Source organism: Gopherus evgoodei, chromosome 7 (genome assembly GCF_007399415.2).
Source record: "Gopherus evgoodei ecotype Sinaloan lineage chromosome 7, rGopEvg1_v1.p, whole genome shotgun sequence".
In the NCBI taxonomy this organism is placed as follows: domain Eukaryota; kingdom Metazoa; phylum Chordata; order Testudines; family Testudinidae; genus Gopherus; species Gopherus evgoodei.
This window is the reverse complement of record NC_044328.1, coordinates 71,523,377-71,542,851: the sequence shown is the minus strand read 5'-3', so window position 1 is coordinate 71,542,851 and position 19,475 is coordinate 71,523,377. Positions and strand designations below refer to the sequence as shown.

The 19,475-nt window shown below is 46.2% G+C and overlaps 1 pseudogene; it reads right to left on the bottom strand.

Moving 5' to 3' along the window:
- LOC115655599 overlaps positions 1–19,475 on the bottom strand; it is a 133,898-nt pseudogene that overhangs the window by 85,321 nt on the left and 29,102 nt on the right.

The following is a 19,475-nucleotide window of genomic DNA, read 5'->3' as shown; positions in this document are numbered from 1 at the left end:
CTCAGCCATTTTGAATTGATGAATTGCTCCCACAAGTACAGTAAGGCATGTATTTAGGCCCTGCCCAGAATCCTAGACCATTGTAATATCCCGGGAAACTCAACCAGTCGCCACCTTTTTTCTACAGCTAACTTGCATGCAACAAATTCATTGGTTGTATGAGGAAGATTGCATAGAGAGTGGATTACTTGGACCAGCTGCCACACTCGAAGGTCCAGATGCCCCCTGTGCAAATCCACACAGCTCTCCCAACACAACACAACACAACCACACATAAATCAACACAGCAACACAACCAGCATACACAATAACTGCAAACATCACATTCAAGCCCAGAATGCCTGTAGAGTCAGTGTGAAGTGAAGGAAACAGCTACAAGCATGGCTGAGAGTTCTTGATGATTAGAGTATCTCTACTTTCAGTCATCGATTGGATGTGCAGCCTGATACAGTGCAGATTTTAAGTTCTCAGACTTTTTTGGCTTTTTTGCACACATGACATTAGGAATTATACCTGTGCGACAGCACAGACTTTCAGCTACTAGTATTTATTTAATGTCACTATTTAATCCAGTTTTACGACATATAGAACTCAAATGGAGAGAGATAAGGGGCATCATATGCAATTGGAAGATACCAGTAAGATTAAAAAAGAAGGTCTATAAAACTGGTTCATCAACTTTTACTGTACAGCAGTGAGTGTTGGGTAACAAAGAAGAAACATGAGCTAATGATCCAGTCCAGTGAAATGTCAATGTTGAGCTGGATGAGTGGTCTAAGTGAGAAAGACCACTCGAGGAATGTGTATTTAAACATGCTCAAAATAACATCCATGAATGAAAAATGAGGGAGTTCAGGTTCAGATGGGTTGGTCCTAACAACTATATAGGTAAGAAAGTCCAAGAGATCAAGACTGAAAGGAAAAGAGAGGAAGCTGACTCAAGAAGAAGTCATGGGATTTCTTAAAGGAAGGCATGTTAGCATGTGGTGTAATAGAAGATATGGCACTGAACAGTTCACTTTGGAGGGAGATGATTCATAAAGTGGACCCCTTTTCACAGGATTAATGCAAGGAAAGAATCCCACTTACATTACACACAGAGGGTATGGGAAGAGGGGACTAATATCAGGACAGTCCCTATGAAATCAGGATGTCTGGTAACCCTACTCAGAGCAGCTGTGGTAGGGGGAAAAAAACAGCTGAGCAGCGCAGAAGTATGGTGCTGCCACCCTCAGAAATTGGTGCCCAGGGCAACCACTTTATTCACCTGCCCTAAAACTGGCCCAGGGAAGCCTGGAGGTGAGTGGGGTCTGATGGAGTCTCCCTCATTGTTCTGCTTCCTGTTAGTCTCTCCCAATCAACCCCTATAGCCTGGGCCTGCCCCCTCTAGCACCTCAACCCTCTAAATTCAGTTTCTGGCCCAAGCCTAACCCCACATTTCAACTTCTGCTTTCCCAAGAGTCCCTCCTTCCCCCATTAACCCCTCATTCTCTCCCCAAGAGTCCCTGCTGCCCCCACTCAAGAGCTTATGTCCCTTAGCTTGTGCCTGCTCCTCCCAGTACAGGGGGTGCTGACACCGACACCCTCGCCTTGTGTAAACTGACCTCTGAGTAGGTTTCTTGTTATAGTTTGAAATACATCCAAGGGGCACCCTATCCCGAAACCATTGACCAAGATTTAGTAATGGTCCATCACAGAGGTGGTATAATTTACTCAGCAGGTGAGAACTGGGAAGAGGGGGTTACATTGTGATAAAAGGTTGTTTAATGGTAGGCAAGATAGTAGAACTGGTTGTAAAAAAAGAATAATATAACAGGGATTCTATTAAAACCGGAACAAAGAGAACTGGATTCCACCTACCTAGAATAACATTTTAACCCTTCTGCCAGGTGGAGCCAGCAGCAACCAGGGCCACGTTCAATATCTAGGGGTTCCTTTTCAACAATACAACACAAAATTGGTTTGAGTCCCCACCCAGTAACTTAGAAAAATTACACATCATCCCTGGGTGCCTCTGAGAGGCAATACTTCCCCACTCATAAGCACAGAGTCTGGGTGTAGAAAAGAAACTTAATGAAAGGAGAGAAGTCATCCAACATTAATTAGGAACAGTGCCACAAGCAGGATTCATTAAACATAAAAGTGTGAGCAGGACACTCACCGCAAAGTGTTTGGGGCAGTGCCTTCTGTCTCATGTTCTTGAATCCTACAACCAAAAGTTTCTTTACTGTACCCATTTCTGCTTCCTCACCAGACCCCACTCACAGTGAGTTGTCCTTGGTCAGTGAGGACCCAGGGTTCAGAGGTACATCCAGGGCCGGCACTACCATTTAGGCAGCCTAGGCAATCGCCTAGGGTGCCAGAATAAATGGTGGGCGCCGTTTTGCCGGAGGGGACGGCAGGTGGCTCCAGTGGAGCTGTCGCAGTGGTGCCTGCAGAGGGTCCGGTGCTCCGAGGCTCCGGTGGAGCTGCCGCAGTCATGCCTGCTGACGGTCGGCTGCTCGCACGGCTCCGGTGGACCTCCCGCAGGCATCACTGCGGCATTCAGTACCAAAGTAATTTGTAACCCAACACCAGCCAAAGTTGATACTTTGAGCAACACCACTCTATCTACTGGATATCTAAGCAGAGTAGATATGTTCATGTAAATACAGTTTGCTCCTGAAGTCTCTCCCCCTTCCAGTGAACTGTCAGGGAAGAATTCATTCAGACCCTGCTTACACATTAAATATATGAAGAATATATATACTAAAAAAAAAAGTCAAACACACACACTATAACTTACTACTAACTATACTTAACTGAAAATAACCCTCTAAATAAAAAAATCTCTCTATCTATCTCTGTATGCACAGGCTTTTATCTGATAAGTTAGTGATTCTCAAACAGAGGTCTGTGGCCCTCTAGGGGGCTACGAGCAGGCTTCAGAGGGGCCGCCAAGCAGGGCCAGTGTTAGACTCGCTGGGACCCAGGGCAGAAATCTGAAGTCCTGCCATTTGGGGCTGAAGCCAAAACCTGAGCAACTTACCTTTGCGGGGACCCCATTGCTTCTTGTTCTATCCTCAGAGGTTAAAGAGAACAATTTTTCTCCCTCCTCCTTGTAACAACCTTTTATGTACTTGAAAACTATTATCAGGTCCCTCCTTAGTCTTTCTTCTCCAGACTAAACAAACCCATTTTTTTCAGTCTTCCCTCATAAGTCATGTTTTCTAGACCTTTTATCACTTTTGTTGCTCTTCTCTGGACCATCTCTGGACTTACTTCAGTTTGTCCACAACTTTCCTGAAATGTGGCACCCAGAACTGGACACAACACTCCAGTTGTGGCCTAATCAGTGTGGAGTAGAATGGAAGAATTACTTCTCATGTCTTGCTTACAACACTCCTGCTAATACATCCCAGAATGTTGTTTGCTTTTTTTGCAACAGCATTACACTGTTGGCTCATAACTGATAACTAAGGCTCAGATTTTGTCACAAATATTTTTAATAAAAATCACGGACAGGTCATGGGCAATCAACAAAAATTCACAGAAGTCCATAACCTGTCCGTGATTTTTACTAAAAATATCCTTGACAGAATGGGGAGGGAGGAGGGTCCAGCACCCACAGCAGCTAGGCTGCTGTGGGGTGCCCCTGCCCTCCCCCACCACCCACTGTGATGGAGCTGCTGCAGGTGGTCCCCCTGCCACCTATCATGGCTGGGCTGCTGGGCGGGATTACTAGCTGTGGCTAGGTTATTGCAGGGGGATCCCCCTGCCTTCCCCCACTGCCCACTATGGCTGGGCTGTTGGTGGGGGGCTCCTGCCACATGCCATGGTTGGGCTGCTGTGTGGCGGTGACCCCTCTGTCCCCTCTGCCATCCCTGGGCTGCTGCAGGGTCCTTTGCCACCCACTGTGGCTGGGCTGCTGTGGGGGGGTCCCTCTGCCCTCCCATGCTGCCTGCCATGGCTGGGCTGCTGTGCGTGTGTGGGAGGGGGGTCCCCTTGCCACCCAGTGAGATTGAGACTTGTCTACCTACAAAATTTTGCTGGCATAGCTAGGTCAGCCAGATGTGAAAAAATCACATGCCCTAGTTGGCACAGTGATGCCAGTGAAACTTCCAGTGCAGATGCAGCTATGCTGGTTTAGCTAATCTCGTGCAGTGTAAATACAACTCTGGTGGCAGAAGAATTCCTTCGGTCAGTATACACTGTGTCTGCATCAGGAACTCTGCTAATATAGTTGTGCCCACATTGACTCTATAGTGTAGACATTCAGATTGTAAATTCTTCTCAGCCAGGTGCTTCTCTTTGTTATATGATTGTACAGCACCTAGCACAATGGGGCCCTAACCCATGACAGGTGCCTAGGTACTACCAGAATAAGAAGAAATGACCTTGGGGATAACGTATTGTCTGAACTGGGTGTTTCTCACTGCAGCACATGGGATATCCAGGGGGGCAACAGAGATTAACCTCAATCTCATGTACCGTGATGTCCATGTAGGGTATTTGGCTTTGCTTTGCTATCCAGGGAATTTGCATTTGGTCAATCACACGGTCAACCTCTTAATGAATTTTCTCTGTCATTAAATGAATGACATTTAAGACAATTTGTAAAGAACATGCTTCCAAGCAAATTGCCCAATTTTTTGCCACTTTGTCTGCAAAATATCTGCTTAGGCAGATTAAGATAGGCAATAATACTAACTTGGCTAATTTTATGTTATAGAAGCTACTATCTATGATACCTAGAACAAAGTGCCAATAATGCAATTACGGGGCAGTGAAATGACTCATGCCTGGTTATATTATAGAATAGAGCACAATGTGATGTCATTGCCTGTGCACATAAACTGCAAAGCAAAAGAGTTGTAAAGCCCCTTCCTCAAAGCCAAACATCAGCTTGAGATTGAAGGAAGCCCATGAGGTGAGAATTTGCTGCAATTTGAATAGCCTCCAGCATGGGCAGAGCTTTGATTCAGACCCTTTCATGACCCTGACACCTACAAGCTGATTAAATCCAAAGATGAAAGGACTTTGCCTTTATTTGAGGTGAAGGTGCCCATCTGCCAGCCCTACAATGTGTACCTGTTATCTACAGAACAGGAACAGCTCAGGTAGTGCCACTGCAAGCTTCTCTTGCAGGAGCACACACATCCCTTCCCCTTGAACTCTGCTCTGGAGATGATCTCTTGCGCCATGCAATACCCACATCTCCACAACACTCACAATTAGGTGTGGGTGCCAGACTGCGTGTGTATGTGTGTGTGTTAACCTTCAGTCCCTGGGTATTTCAGGAGGATCAGGAGGCCATATTTCAGGGTGGGGCTGATTGTCCCCATTCCCATGAGGAATAAGTCTAATGTGCTTCTCACCAAGTCATCGACATAAAACACCAGCTGGCTGTTCTGTGGAAATGCACGGGACAGCCTTGTGATTGTTGGCTTTAAACCCAGGTTCGGCTCTTGGTTTTTTGCTGCTGCTGAAGCAAAGATGCCGCCCCAAAGTCCGGAATGCCGCCCCTTGAGAAGTGCCGCTCCAAGCACATGCTTGGGCCACTGGTGCCTAGAGCTGGCCCTGTTTAAACCTACAGGAATTTAATCCCATGAGCAAAAAAAAAGTATTATTTTCTCAGCAATATGTAGCTCACTTCAACGGGCTGGCTTGCCCCTTGCAGGCTAGAGGCCTGGGGCCAGTGAACCCTGATTACTAAGGAAGCACATCTGAGCAGAGGCTGAGTCCCCTACAAAGAGCAGCAGGAAGGGGTGGGTGGTTGTTGAGGGGGATCAGAGGCTACTAACAGTGAGTAGGCTCCAGCAGAGGGTTCTGGGGCTGAGACTGCAGGGAATTCCTGTAGAGAGCAGACTGGGGGGAGATGAGAAGCCCGGCAACTGAGTTTTTGTTTTCTGCCACTAAATTAGACCCTGGGAGAAGGACATTAACAGAGGAAAAAAGCCTGTGTGGAGTTTATCTCAGGAGCTCCTTGACGGGGAGATGGACCTGGGTTGCAGGGCTGCCTTGTGTTCACTCAGAGGTGCCATGGCATGGCAACTTGTTCAAATCTGGCGCTTACATGAGCATTTCTGCAGGGCTTTGGAGCACCGTTCAGTGTTGCCATCTTTTTAAAAAAAAAACAGGTGAGATTTGGAGAATGACTGTGAACAGTTTAGTTTACCTATCGTGCAGAAGTTGTTGCTGCTAAATATTGCAGGGAATTAGCAGGTCGGGCTTCCCTTGAAGAAGGTGGTCATTGTTTGACCTGTGGGTGTGGGCACAAGCCACAATTTTTGGTGCCTGTTTTGTGTGGACTGTCCTTTTAGAGCTATGGTCTGTGCAGCTTATTCACTGGATTAGAGCCACTGTCACTGTTCACATGAATGAGGCCAAGGGGCCTGGCCATTGTATTGTAAATTCCTTGGGGCAAGAACAGTGTCTTCCTTTCAGTTTTATACACAATACTGCAGCTATTGCATGATCCTATTCTGTTGTTCTGTTTCTTGGGAGTTAAAGCATTTGAATTTCCCTGAGTGTGGATGTGAATGTTGCAACTGGTAAGTTCCTTGATTTTTACCAGTTGCATTGATAAAGAATGCCTCTGATTAAATTAACTCTGAGCTAAGTGTTTTGTGGAGCAGTATAAATCATCCCGAGGTGATGTACATGAAAAAAATAACTTTGGTTTTTATTCTATTAGTTACAGTGCCCAACCAGTGACATATAAAAAAGTAGAGACAAAGCAGACGAGGTAATATCGTTTACTGTCTCATTATCTTTTACCTTCTATTATTTATTTACCTCACCCACCTTGTGTCTCTAATATCTTGGGACCAACACAGTGACAACACTGCTAACAAAGATAGTGCGGGATGATGTCAAGTTACTTAAACGGATTAATATGTGGGAGGATATATGCTGGTTCCTGCCTGGGACATGATCTCATTAAAGTAGATGATAGCAATGCCATCTGGTGGCAAACCTTTGGAAGGTAAAGTGGTTAGTCTCCTGCTGGGACCTATTGCATTTAAGTTTTGCATTTAAGATGTTATGAGTATTTTATTTTTATAAACAGTCGGCAGGGAAACACCTTGGTCAGATAAATGACTCTATGAAAAGGACATCATGTTCCCATAGAGTAGAACCTCAGAGTTTCAAACACCAGCATTATGAACGGACCACATACCTCATTTGGAACCAAAAGTATGTAATCAGGCAGCAACAGAGACCCTCCTCCCACCCCAAATGAAGCAACTACAGTACAGTGCTGTGTTAAATGTAAACTGCTAAATAAAAGGAAAGAACAAGGAAAGAACAACCATAAAGTTCTGTTCAGAGTTACGAACGTTTCAGAGTTACCAACAACCTCCATTCCCATGGTGTTTGTAACTTTGAGGTTCTGCTGTATTTTCTAAAGACCTTTAAGAACCTGAGGGCCTCAAGTGAAATAATATTAAAAATAACCCTTTGTTCATTGTGGGTTCTGCTTAGTCTAGTGAGGACCATGAGAGGGAATTGTGGGTATTTTCGGCAGCATATACTTAGAATAAGTGTCAAGTATCAGAGGGGTAGCCGTGTTAGTCTGGATCTGTAAAAGCAGCAAAGGGTCCTGTGGCACCTTCTAGACTAACAGACGTATTGGATCATGAGCTTTCGTGGGTGAATACCCACTTCGTCTCATGCATCCAACGAAGTGGGTATTCATCCAAGAAAGCTCATGCTCCAATACGTCTGTTAGTCTATAAGGTGCCACAGACTCTTTGCTGCTTTTAGAATAAATGATGGGGCTGGGGCTAGCAATTAGATATATATAGAATCCAGAAACATATCTTCAGTAGCCCTCCAAAAAATATGTCTGACATGCACCCAAACCAATTTCAGATCTCCCAAATAAAATCAAACAACCAGCCAGTTTGAAGTGGTTCTGCACCCCACAATAGCTCCTCTCTCTGTCCATGTGTAACCCTTCTGCCCCTCTGAGTTGGCAGCAACAAAGGCCGGGTTCAGTATCCAGGGGTTCTGTTTCAATAACGCAATGCAACACCGGCTCGAGCCCCCACCCAGTGACCTAGGACAATTACATTCCACCCCCCCAGGCCCCTCTAGGAGGCAATACTTCCCCTCTCACAAGCACAGAGTCTGAGTGCAGCAAAATCCTTTTAATAAAGGAGGGAAACAATGTGGCATCATATTGAGGAAACACCACAAACAAGATTCATAACGTAAACCATGAGCAAAAGACCCACCAAGTAAGTTTTGGCAGTGTCCTTTGCCTCTTAGGGTCTTAAGTCCAATCACTCCAAAGTCCAACAACCCAAAAATCTCTGTCTCTGGTCAATGCCACCCCAGAGTTCAAAAGTTTATCTGCAGAATTTTTCCGCCCTGCCAGCCTGGGTGGAAATGGTGAGGGGGACACAGGGTGTTAAAGGGCACCTTACGTGGTGTGAGGCCGACTGCTCTGCCTCTCTGTGGAGTTCTGCTGCAGCCTTCACTACGAACGGCTCCACTCCACCAGCCGCTCTGGTCCTCCAGCCGACCCATGAGCCGCTCCAACCGTACCCGCAAACCGCTCTGCTCCGCTTGCTCTTCCGTTGGCTGCTCCAGCCATCCTACAACCTGCTCAGCTCCACTCCACTCACTGTTCTGTGGGCTGCTCCAACCATCCTGCAAACTGCTTAGCTCCACTCCGCTCAGCTCGATTCCCTGTTCCGTGGGCCACTCCCATCATCCTGCAAACTGCTCCGCTCTGCCAGCCGCTTAGTGATATATCTTCAGGCTCCCTCCCTAGTTAACACAGCACTCAGCTCAGTAAATGTAGCTCTTTTAGTGATTTCAGCTTGTAGTAGGGGAGCCCCAGTACTGGTGCACCATTCAAGCACATAAATAAGAGACCTGATTTACAAAAGGACTGAACACCAAAAGGTTCTCAGTTACGCTGACGGGAGTTGCTGACACAGGTCAAGCCATAAGTCTTGAGTTGGAAGGTCTGTGGAGCTCAGTATGGACACGTTAGCATGGCTGAGAGACCTGAGTCTAGTGGTGGAAGCCCAGGTTTACATTCAATGTGGACACTCAAGTGTGGGTGTAGAAACACCAGATCCACATGCCTGGGTCCCACAGACCCAGGTTTACAAAGCAATTAAGACATACCCAGGGTCTCTGCTACAGCAAGTTAGCTGCAGTTGTAGGGTCTGTAGTGTAGATGTACCCTAAGTGACAGTCTGTTCCAAATAACATTATGAGCAAGATTTGTCTACTGAGCTACACGGAGTGACTTGTGCTTTTCCATGGACAGCACTTGGGCTGCACAGGGTACAACTAGAAGAAGGAGGAATTCGTACAGGTGTTGCTGAGGACCCACTAGGGTTGGCAGAACTGTTACTATTGTTATTGATGTAGGAGCTAGGAAGTGCAGTATTCCTTCGTGTGATGAAAAGACAAGGCTCAAGTGTAATAAGACTCACAGACTTTAACGCCAGAAGGGACCATAATGATCATCTAGTTTGACCTCCTGCACATTGCAGGCCACAGAACCTCACCCACCTACTGCTGTAATAGACCCCGGCCTCTGGTTGAGTTACTGAATGCCTCATATCATGGCTTAAAGACTTCAAGTTATAGAGAATCCACCATTTACACTAGTTTAAACCTGCAAGTGACCTGTGTCCCACACTGCAGATGAAGGCAAAAAAAAAACCCAGGGCTCTGCCAATCTCACCAGCCTTGAAGCCAGTAAGGTTTTTTTTTTTGCCCCCACTGGTCCCCTTGGGAGGCTGTTCCAGAACTTCACTCCTCTGATGGCTAGAAACTTTCATCTAATTTCAAGCCTAAAGCTGTTGATGGCTAATAAACACAAAAGGGATCCTTTACTGAGGACTGCTAGGTGCACACAGACATTAGGTACCTGACTCACTACTAAGGGTGCTTCACAGTCTTGTGGCAATGCAAAGGGTTCATGCTGCCTTTATAGCCCCCTTGATGCTACCCCAGGAGGTGTAAAGCAGCTTGAATGCAACAGGGAATGGGGCCCAGGCCCTCCATAGATCTCTACCTTCCAGGTTTTACACCAGCTTAAATCAGTTTCAAAAGAAAAGTCCACTTCTAGGGAAATCAGTATAACTTCGTATGTAGATAAGGTCTTAGACTCTGGAGCAAAGCTGAGTGGGTGTATTCTGGGCTAACTGTGAATAAAATATAAAATATAAGGGGGGTAGCCATGTTAGTAACTCCCTTCTCTTCATGTGCCAGTATATTTATGCCTGTATCTGTAATTTTCACTCCATACATCTGAAGATGTGGGTTTTTTACCCATGAAAGCTTATGCCCAAATAAATCTGTTAGTCTTTAAGATGCCACCAGACTCCTCGTTTGTTTTTGTAATACAAATATTATATTAGCATTAACAGTTTATTTAGTCAAGGTGAAGGATGTTTGTGAAAACTGTTTTATTTTTTTTTAAAGCCTGAAATACGATGAGTTGGACTATCTGGGATTGCCACTGTGCGAACACTGGAAATGTCTCAGTTCTACTTGCATCAGACTTAATTTTATGCCCACCTATGACAAAATAGCTAAGAAGGACTCTTATGGCTTATCTTCTCTATACTTTGGGGGGTAAGTTCTTAGTAGTCAGGTGCAGTAGGTTCCCTAGGATAAGAGTGATAGGGCTTGGTGGTAGCTTCCCATTTCCAAACATCTTGCTCCATGCTGAAAAGAAAAGAAGGCAGAGAGACAAACCACCAGGAAAACAGTTTTTGTTAGAACCCAGAGGTCATATTCTGGGTTCTAGCACAGAATTTATTTTGTGGTTCAGAGTCCAGAATACAGTGCAAAAAAGGGGCACAGGTAAGTGGCAAATAGCAGTTCTCCGTTCATTGAGATAAACCATATTAACTCCTGAGTAGCAAAGTTTACCTGACATTATCAAACTAGGAATGAACTCCTGTGAACCTTTATTTGTATATTTACTGTGTTTGCCTTTCCTGTCTTTATGTATTCCCCTTCCAAACCAGCCCTACACGTGTATCAAAAGGATATTACATCAGTGCTTCAGAATCTAGGCTAAATGGAAATCAAGGTGCTGGTTTTTCTCATCAAAGCTCTGGATGGTTTGAGGCTTAGTTATCTGGGAGCCACGCTTCCCAGTTGAGATCAGTGGAGGCTCTTGAGCTGAAAAACTTTCTGATTTGTCCACATCCTTCTTAAAATGTGGCACCCAGAACTGGACCCAGTACTCCAGTACTCAGCATGAATGAGAGAGTCCAAAGAAGAGCTGCAAAAATGGTTTTGAAACCTGACCTATAAGGACAGGTTAGGAAAACTGGGCATGTATATGTAAGGGGACTGTTGCCCCCTTACTAACATTCGGTGGAGGTGTTTTGGTTGCTAGCTCCTAGCACTAAAAGGGGAGGGGTCGATGAGAAATCAGGGGCCTGAGACTAACAGCCCCCAGGAACAATGCGGAGAGGCCAGTGCTCCAGATCAGCCTGATTGACAGGGCAAGCAGGCTAATAAAGGAGTCAGGAGGCCAGGGGGTCCCGTCCTCCATGTGAGCCGGAATTGCCTGAGTCAGACAGAGTGGGGTCGAGCTAAAGAGAGAGTAGGGGCCCAAGCTGAGCTGCTGGAAGCAGACCTGCAGCAACCAGTCAGAAGGACCAGACAAGCAGCCCAAGAAGCAGGTCAGAGCTGGGAGCAGAGTCACAGAAGCAGCCTGCAAAGCAGACCTGCCCTGGGAGCAGAGCTGCAGCAACCAGAGCCAGAGAAGCAACCCAGGGAGCTGAAGGCAGAGCAGCAGCAGCAGCCATGCTGAGGCAGTGTGGAGCTGGAGCTGAAGCAGTCCGGAGCCGGGTATGGTGGGCAGCTGGGGAGAGCAGTGGGCCCAGCACAGGGAGACGCCTCAGCTAAGAGGCTCTGCAGGCCTGACTTGGAGGGAGATTGTAACCCTGACAGGGCAGGGGCGATGCTGGGAAGAACGGTACTGCCACCTAGAGCCTGAGAGCCTCTGGCCACCGCCAGAGCAAGTGTCCAACCGGCAGCATCCCTGCAGCACAGCCAGAGCCTGAGAAGGAGGCCTGGGACCTACAAGGAACAGACTGTGAATGGCCCTGACATCCCAAAGACACGGTTTGTGATGTTCCATGCCACAGAGCAGGGTGATGTTTTCCTTTAACCTTTCCCATTTTTCCTTATTCTTTTTAAAAATTAATTATTAATTAAACAATTTGTATTTGCTTTAAATTGTATGAAATGATCAGTGGGTCAGGGAGGTGCCCAGTGCAGAGAGAGTACCCTGGAGTGGGAACACTCTAGCCCCTGTCGTGAGTGACCACAGCAGGACCCCAAGACCCCAGGAATCCTGGCCCCAGCCTTGTCGGGGTTATGAGGACTCTGCCAGACAGGAAAGTGAAAGGGGAGCCCTCAAGGGCAGGGAGGCCTCTGGGTAAAGGAAGTGGGAGCGAGGACTCAGATCCTTTCACTAGCTCACTTCATCGGGGTAGTGCAGAAGCCAGGAAAGTTCCCCACAATAGCGGAACCATTCCCATGCTTACATATAGCTTTAGAGACTAACTGGGGATCTGACAACTGTCTTCAAATATGTTAAGGACTGTTATAAAGAGGACAGGCACCAATTGCTCCTATGCCCACTGAAGGTAGGACAAGAAGTAATGGGCTAAATATGCAGCAAGGGAGATTTAGCTTAGGTATTAGGAAAATCTTTGTAACTACAAGGATAGTTAAGATCTGGAATTGGCTTCTGAGGGAGGTTGTGGAATGCCCATCCCCAGAGTATTTTAAGAATGAGTTAGACAAACACCTAGATCATCCCTGACAGGTCACCTCAGTGCACGGGGTTGGACTTGAAGACCCCTCCATGGCCCTTCCAGCCTTGCATTTCTGTGATTCTATGGGACAGTGTGGCTGGCATCTCTGAGGCCCCATTAGCCCTGGGATTTGGACCCCCGCCCCCAAGAGCCTTTCTTTAACTTTCAAGACATGCTGCAAGGCCCAGTTTTTCTAGCAGGAATTTGAGGAGAAGATTGTTTGGGGATGGTGGAAAGGAGTAATTTGTATCATTTTTTTCAGAGTTCTATTGAGAACATCATGGGGTGATAAGCTACAATTACATTTATATTAGACTGGGACAACAGATGTAAGAGCATCCAGAGTGGAGGATGGGCCCCTGCAGAGTGACTGCCTGCCTTTATAAATCAATATACGTAAAAAACAGAAAACTGTCTGATTCCACTCAGCTTAATTTGTATAACTTTATAACTAGGTGACTTGTTTAGACAGCTCTTATTAATCATGTGACCGTTGTGTTTAGTTCACTAAAGTCTGTTCTCTGTTTTCAGTCATTATCTCTTTTTATCACTGTTTGTTTCCTGCAAACCTTTGGTTGAGGACTCTCCCTCCTGGTGTTTATCAGTTCATGCTGGTTCACCACAGGTCTAGCTAGTTCAGGCAGTGATTAGCAGTTCAGATGGCTCTGGTTAATAGCTGCTGGATAGGCCTCAGACACTCCTAGCTGATCATTGCAAAGTCCCCTTTTCCTAAACAGAAAGGCCACTTACAGGCATCTCTGCCCCGTCACCCCATGCTACACTGCCCACACAAACCTCTTGCTCTATCTTGGGGCTCACTGTTACCTTTCTGCAGCTTCCTCTTCCTTCCAAATGTTGCCGCTTTTTACAGTTTTATCTGTGTCTCAGATCATTTAAATATATATTTTAATTGAATACAAAGTAACCATCTAGATTTGGGAAATGTGATAGGTACATAACTGCACACTTACTGCCTTGGGGGTGAGTGGGAGAAAACGTATGCGGTTAAAAGGTTTTTGGGTCACAGTGCATGCCCTTCCCAAGGACTGAAGACAATACTTCGGAGCTTGAAGACAATTTGTACTGACCTGACATACTGGGATTCTTGTGTAACTCTTTTGGGGTTTAGAGAGCATGGCCCCTTTAAATCTTTTTCCCGGGGGGAGGGGGAGAGTAAGGAAAAAGGAGGAAAACTCCAGGGGGTTGGTCTGGAGCTCCAGGGAGTTAGAGAGGCAGTCTGCAGGCCCTGGGGGAAGGAAGCAGGGAGAACATGCCTGAGGAGGACAGGCCCGATCAGGGACAGCCCAGGAGGGGAGCCAGGAGGAGCACTGTGCCAGGGGGGAATCGCCCGAGAAGAACAGGCCGGAGCTGGACCCAGTATCACGGCTGCCCAGAGCTGCTTGGGGCTTTGAGTACTGGGGCATATAACTCTGCACTGGGAACAAAGAGGGAGGTTGCTAGATAGTTAAGTGGGGAGGTGGTTGCTCTGTGTGGTTTTGCAGAGAGTGGCAGAAGAGGGCACCGGAGGGGTTTTCTGGGGAGAATTCACTGGCGCCAAAGACTGCCAGGAGCACCCAAGACTCACCACCAGACTGGAACTTTGCTCAGGCCGCCTGAACTCTGTGTGCAAACACATTTCTCAGTGTCTGCCCTTCCAGACTGTGCTACCACTGGGCCTATGGGGCCTTGGTTTGGATGCAACCCTGTTCTACTGCTCCCCTTATATTTCCTCTTGTTGTATTTCTTCTCTCATCTCTCTATAAATAAATATCTCCCTTTGTTATATCCATTATATTTTTCCTGTGGCTGGGTGTGTTCACTCTGGGGGGTTTGGAACAGGTGCCTCTGGGGTGGAAAGGATTTCTTCTGCTGCATTCCTGAGCGCACCTTTTCTTGGCCAGAGCTGCCTGCAGAGGCAGACTCCATCTTGGCCACGAGGGTGCTAAAGTTACACTTGTGACTTTCCAGGAAAGCGGGGCCACTGGTTGGGGTACTAGTCTAGCTTAGGTTCAGTTCTGTTCTGCCACAGACTTCTGTGATGATCAGGAAATCACTTGGACTCGCGCTCTGCCTCAGTTTTCCATCTGTAAAATTAGGATAATCCCTATATCACAGGTATGGTGATGAGAACACATATGTTAAAGGCTGGGAGATGCTCAGTAATAGGGCCCATATAAACTGCTTTAGATTTAGACATTTATTTATTTCTCCCCTTTCTTTCTTATATTTCTTGATAGTTTTTTCTTATTGACAATAAATTTAGATTACAGTTCAGAGAAATTATTTGGTTTCAAATTGTTTCCATAGCGTTAGTGTGCAGTATAAAGTTATGTCTACACTGCAATAAAACGCCCATGGGCTTGGGCCTGAATGTTTACATTGCAGTTTGATAGCCATGTAGTCTGAGCCCCACAAGCTCAAGTCAGCTGACCCCAGCAAGCCTGGGTCACATCGCAAGAACTTCCCATGTTCCTGGCAGGAATCAGGAGAATGATGTCATAGGCTATATTGCTTAGAGCTGTCTAAATCCTCTCTCAAGCTTTTAACCTGTTCTCTTTCTAGGGGCACGCTACCTACGATTCACTGAAGTCATAAAGCCTGACAAGGAACATACAATTTGTGTTTGTTGGGTTAATTTTTTTAAATGGCCACCATGGTTTTTGGTGAAGGCCTGACCAACTTGTTTGACAGTAGCAATAAAAAGTATCCATTTATCATTAGCTGTGGTGAATCATGGGCCTGGGAAGATCTGTGTACAATTATTGGTTCTGCCACAAATCAACCAGCATGTCTTGGAATGCCACTTAATCTCTCTGTGCCTCTGTTTCCATTCTGTGAAACGTATTTCCTATCTTATAGAGCTGGAAGGAACCCTAAAGGGTTACCAAGTCCAGCCCCCTGCCTTCACTAGCAGGACCAAGTACTGATTTTGCCCCAGATCCCTAAGTGACCTCCTCAAGGAGTGAGCTCACAACCCTGGGTTTAGCAGGCCAATGCTCAAACCCCTGAGCTATTTCCTTATCTGTCTCATTTGTTAGAGTGTGCCTGTCCCAAAGAACTTAGTCTCTTACTAGATCTCTGTACAGTACCTAGCATGTCTCAGTGGGGGCTTTTAGGGCCTACTGCAGTACAAATGATTATCTTATCGTGCTTTTTATTCCATAGATTCCCAATGCACTTCATATACTGGGATCCTAGTATTTACTGCTCCACTCCCCCATTTGGAAGTCTTGAAAGTTCATGATTTATAGATCTTGCTAATGCACGATGAGTAAAGGTTGTGTGGCGTTTTTTGTTTGTTTTTTTGCAACCCCTATTCTGGGTCATCCAAGTTGTTTTCTGGGTCATCTCTATCCATTTAGTTCAATTCCACCAAGTCACTGGCACTGGCAAATGGAGTTTCTATCTTGCCAAGCTTTTGGCCTTGCAGTATGTTTGTATTAGTGTCCTGTCACTAAGCCTCTCTGTTTTTTGCTGATGATAGTGGTATCTGAACTATTGAATGCTGAGACGTCTATTGAACTGCATTACCTTGCACCTGAGTACTTTTGGAAGCTGGGGAAAGCGTTTGTTCATTGTTGTCTTCCTATATGTGAGTGAGTAGGGTCCCTCCTGAAGGACGGTGCTGAATATCTGTGAGGCTTTAGGTGGCGGAGTCTCTGAAGCCAAAGTAGAACTGGATGACTTTTTTCAAATCTTGCTTCTTTTTTTTTAATTAAAATTTCTCAAAATGTCAAACTTTCTCTCAAAAATGAGAAAAAAATCAACAGTTTGCATGAAATTCTCTCTCCTGCCTGAAGCCCACAACCCATAGTTCAACCACCTCTAGGACAAGGATTGGGGGGACTTGCCACAGCAACCAATGCTGCCAAATTTCTAGGCCCCACTGCTCACTTAGGGTTAGGTCTGTGCAAGACAAAGTTGTGGCATGAATGGGGAGCAAGGAGTTCTTGGTGGTGTCCTCATCCAGAGGAGCAGTTGCCTGGTATGTATGAAGGAAGCAGAGCAGGGGGCTCTTGCAGAAAGGGCTTTGGCAAGTCACCTGCAGGCATTGTCCCCAGAATGAAATAGGTGTTAGAAGAGGGCAAAGAGTGTGTCTGGCTATCAGCACCCTGAAATCAGCAGATGGAGACAACAAACCTTTCACATCTGCAGTGCCAGGGGGAGATAGGAGTCCCACTGTCTCCCCTTATCTGAAGCAGACGTGCCATGAAACAAACACGGCTCTGGAGGAATGGGGAATCTGGCCCCTGAACTGCAAATCAGTGCCCATCACAGTTCTTTGCCTCCTCCCTAGCATAGAACTGACTATGATTCAAGCCTTCTAGTGCAGATCCTGGTCATCCTCATCTGTGGTCTCCACAGCTCTAGCTGCCCTAGGAGGGCCCACTGTCACCTCCCACAGCTTGCCAGCCACTCTCTTGCTTTGTATTTCCTTCTCAGCCACAATAGCTGCTTAGTATCTCTTCCCAGCCCACAGTCAATTAACCAAAACAGGGGAGTCTGGAAGAAACTGTGAGGAGGCCAAGAATATAAAAACTGTTTGGCTTTAAGGGCTTTGCCTTGGGAAATTTTGGAAAAAATGGTTTAAATTTCCTGCATTTTAGAAAATTAAGCCTGTTGAAAAAATATATGTCAAATATGCCACCCCAGTGTGTGTTTGTATCTGAACTACTTGCCACTGGGCCAAATTTTGTTCCGTTAAATTGCTAACAATCGTGCACCAGAAACTCGGGGCAATCAGCATACTCACACTTACCTCTTAGGTTATGTCTGCACAACAAAAAAAACCCATGGCTGGCCAGTGCTCGGGCTGAGGGGCTGTTTCATTGCTGTGTAGATGTCTAGGCTTGGGCTGGAGCCCTGGTTCTAGGACACTGTGAGGTGGGAGGGTCTAAGAGCCTCGGCTCCAGCCCATGCCCTAAAGTCTAAACAGCAATGAAACAGCCCTGCAGCCCAAGCCCCAATCGCCTGAGTCGGCTGGCACAGGCCAGCTGCGGGTTTCTAGCTGTTGTGTAGACATACCCTCAGTCTGCCAATGTCCAGCCATGGGGCACCATGTGTAACATGAGCTCAAAGGTGGGACAAACAAATGGTTCCATACAAAAAAGCTTCACTAAAAGACCATTTAGGTTGGGGAAAGTCAAGCCTCTGCAGTTGGGAAATGCTAATTTACAGCCGCCCATGCAATTGAATTTGGCTTTCTTGTGAGTCCATCCTTTGTACTAATGGAGCCAAGCATCTGGTGGAAGAAATAGTATGTGATCATGTAAATAAAGACTATCATAATTCACGTGCGCTAGGGGGCTGAATTAAGGTTGCACAGGCAACTAAATCTGGCATTTCCAGATAATGTTCATTTAATGTAGCTGTCTTCTATGTAATCAGTTTGTGTGTGCTTGACTCTGCAACCTATATAATGTTTTAAACCTAATTTTTATGTTATAAATTGTAATGTACTGTGTCTTTAATTCTGCACTTTATCAGTTATCCATGTTTTTTCTTCTCTTCTCTCGCTGTATGTCTGTGCTTGTTTCTCTTCTAATTAATGTTTCTGCCCTTCTGTTTCTCATCCCCTCTTCCAGACTCTATCCTCCACTCTTCCACACCTTGTTGATTCTCTCCACTGAAAATCTCCCCTTCTGGGTCTCATCCCTCCCACTTGGAGTATTTGTTTATTTTTTAAACAGTGGTGCAAGTAGAATTCTGTTCTTACCGGTACGCTGCACCAGATAAAGGGGGGGCACGGGACCCCCCCCCATGACCGTGCCCCCACCCCAGGATCCAGCATGGATTCACCAAGGTCGAGTCATGCCTAACTAACCTAATTGCCTTCTATGAGGAGATAACTGGGTCTGTGGATGAGGGGAAAGTAGTGGATGTTATTCCTTGACTAGCAAAGCTTTTGATACCGTCTCCCACAGTATTCTTGCCAGCAAGTTAAAGAAGTAAGGGCTTAATGAATGGATGAAAAGGTGGATAGAAAGCTGGCTAGATTGTCAGGCTCAGTGGGTAGTGATCAATGGCTCCATGTCTAGTTGGCAGACGATTTCAAGCGGAGTGCCCCAAGGGTCGGTCCTGGGGCTGGTTTTGTTCAATATCTTCATTAATGATCTGGAGGATGGCATGGACTGCACTCTCAGCAAGTTTGCAGATGACACTAAACTTGGAGGAGTGGTAGATACACTGGAGGGTAGGGATAGCATACAGAGGGACCTAGACAAATTAGAGGACTGGGCCAAAAGAAACCTGATGAGGTTCAACAAGGACAAGTGCAGAGTCCTGCACTTAGGACAGAAGAATCCCATTCACTGTTACAGACTAGGGACTGAATGGCTAGGAAGCAGTTCTACAGAAGAGGACCTAGGGGTTACAGTGGATGAGAAGCTGGATATGAGTCAACAGTGTGCCCTTGTTACCAAGAAGGCTAACAGCATTTTGGGCTGTGTAAGTAGGGGCATTGCCAGCAGATCGAGGTACGTGATCATTCTCCTCTATTCAACATTGGTGAGGCCTTATCTGGAATACTGTGTTCAGTTTTGAGCCCCACACTACAAGGATGATGTGGAAAAATTGGAAAGAGTCCAGCGAAGGGCAACAAAAATGATTAGGGGGCTGGAGTACATGTTTCTGCCCTTCTGGGAACTGAGGGAACTGAGATTGTTTAGTCTGCAGAAG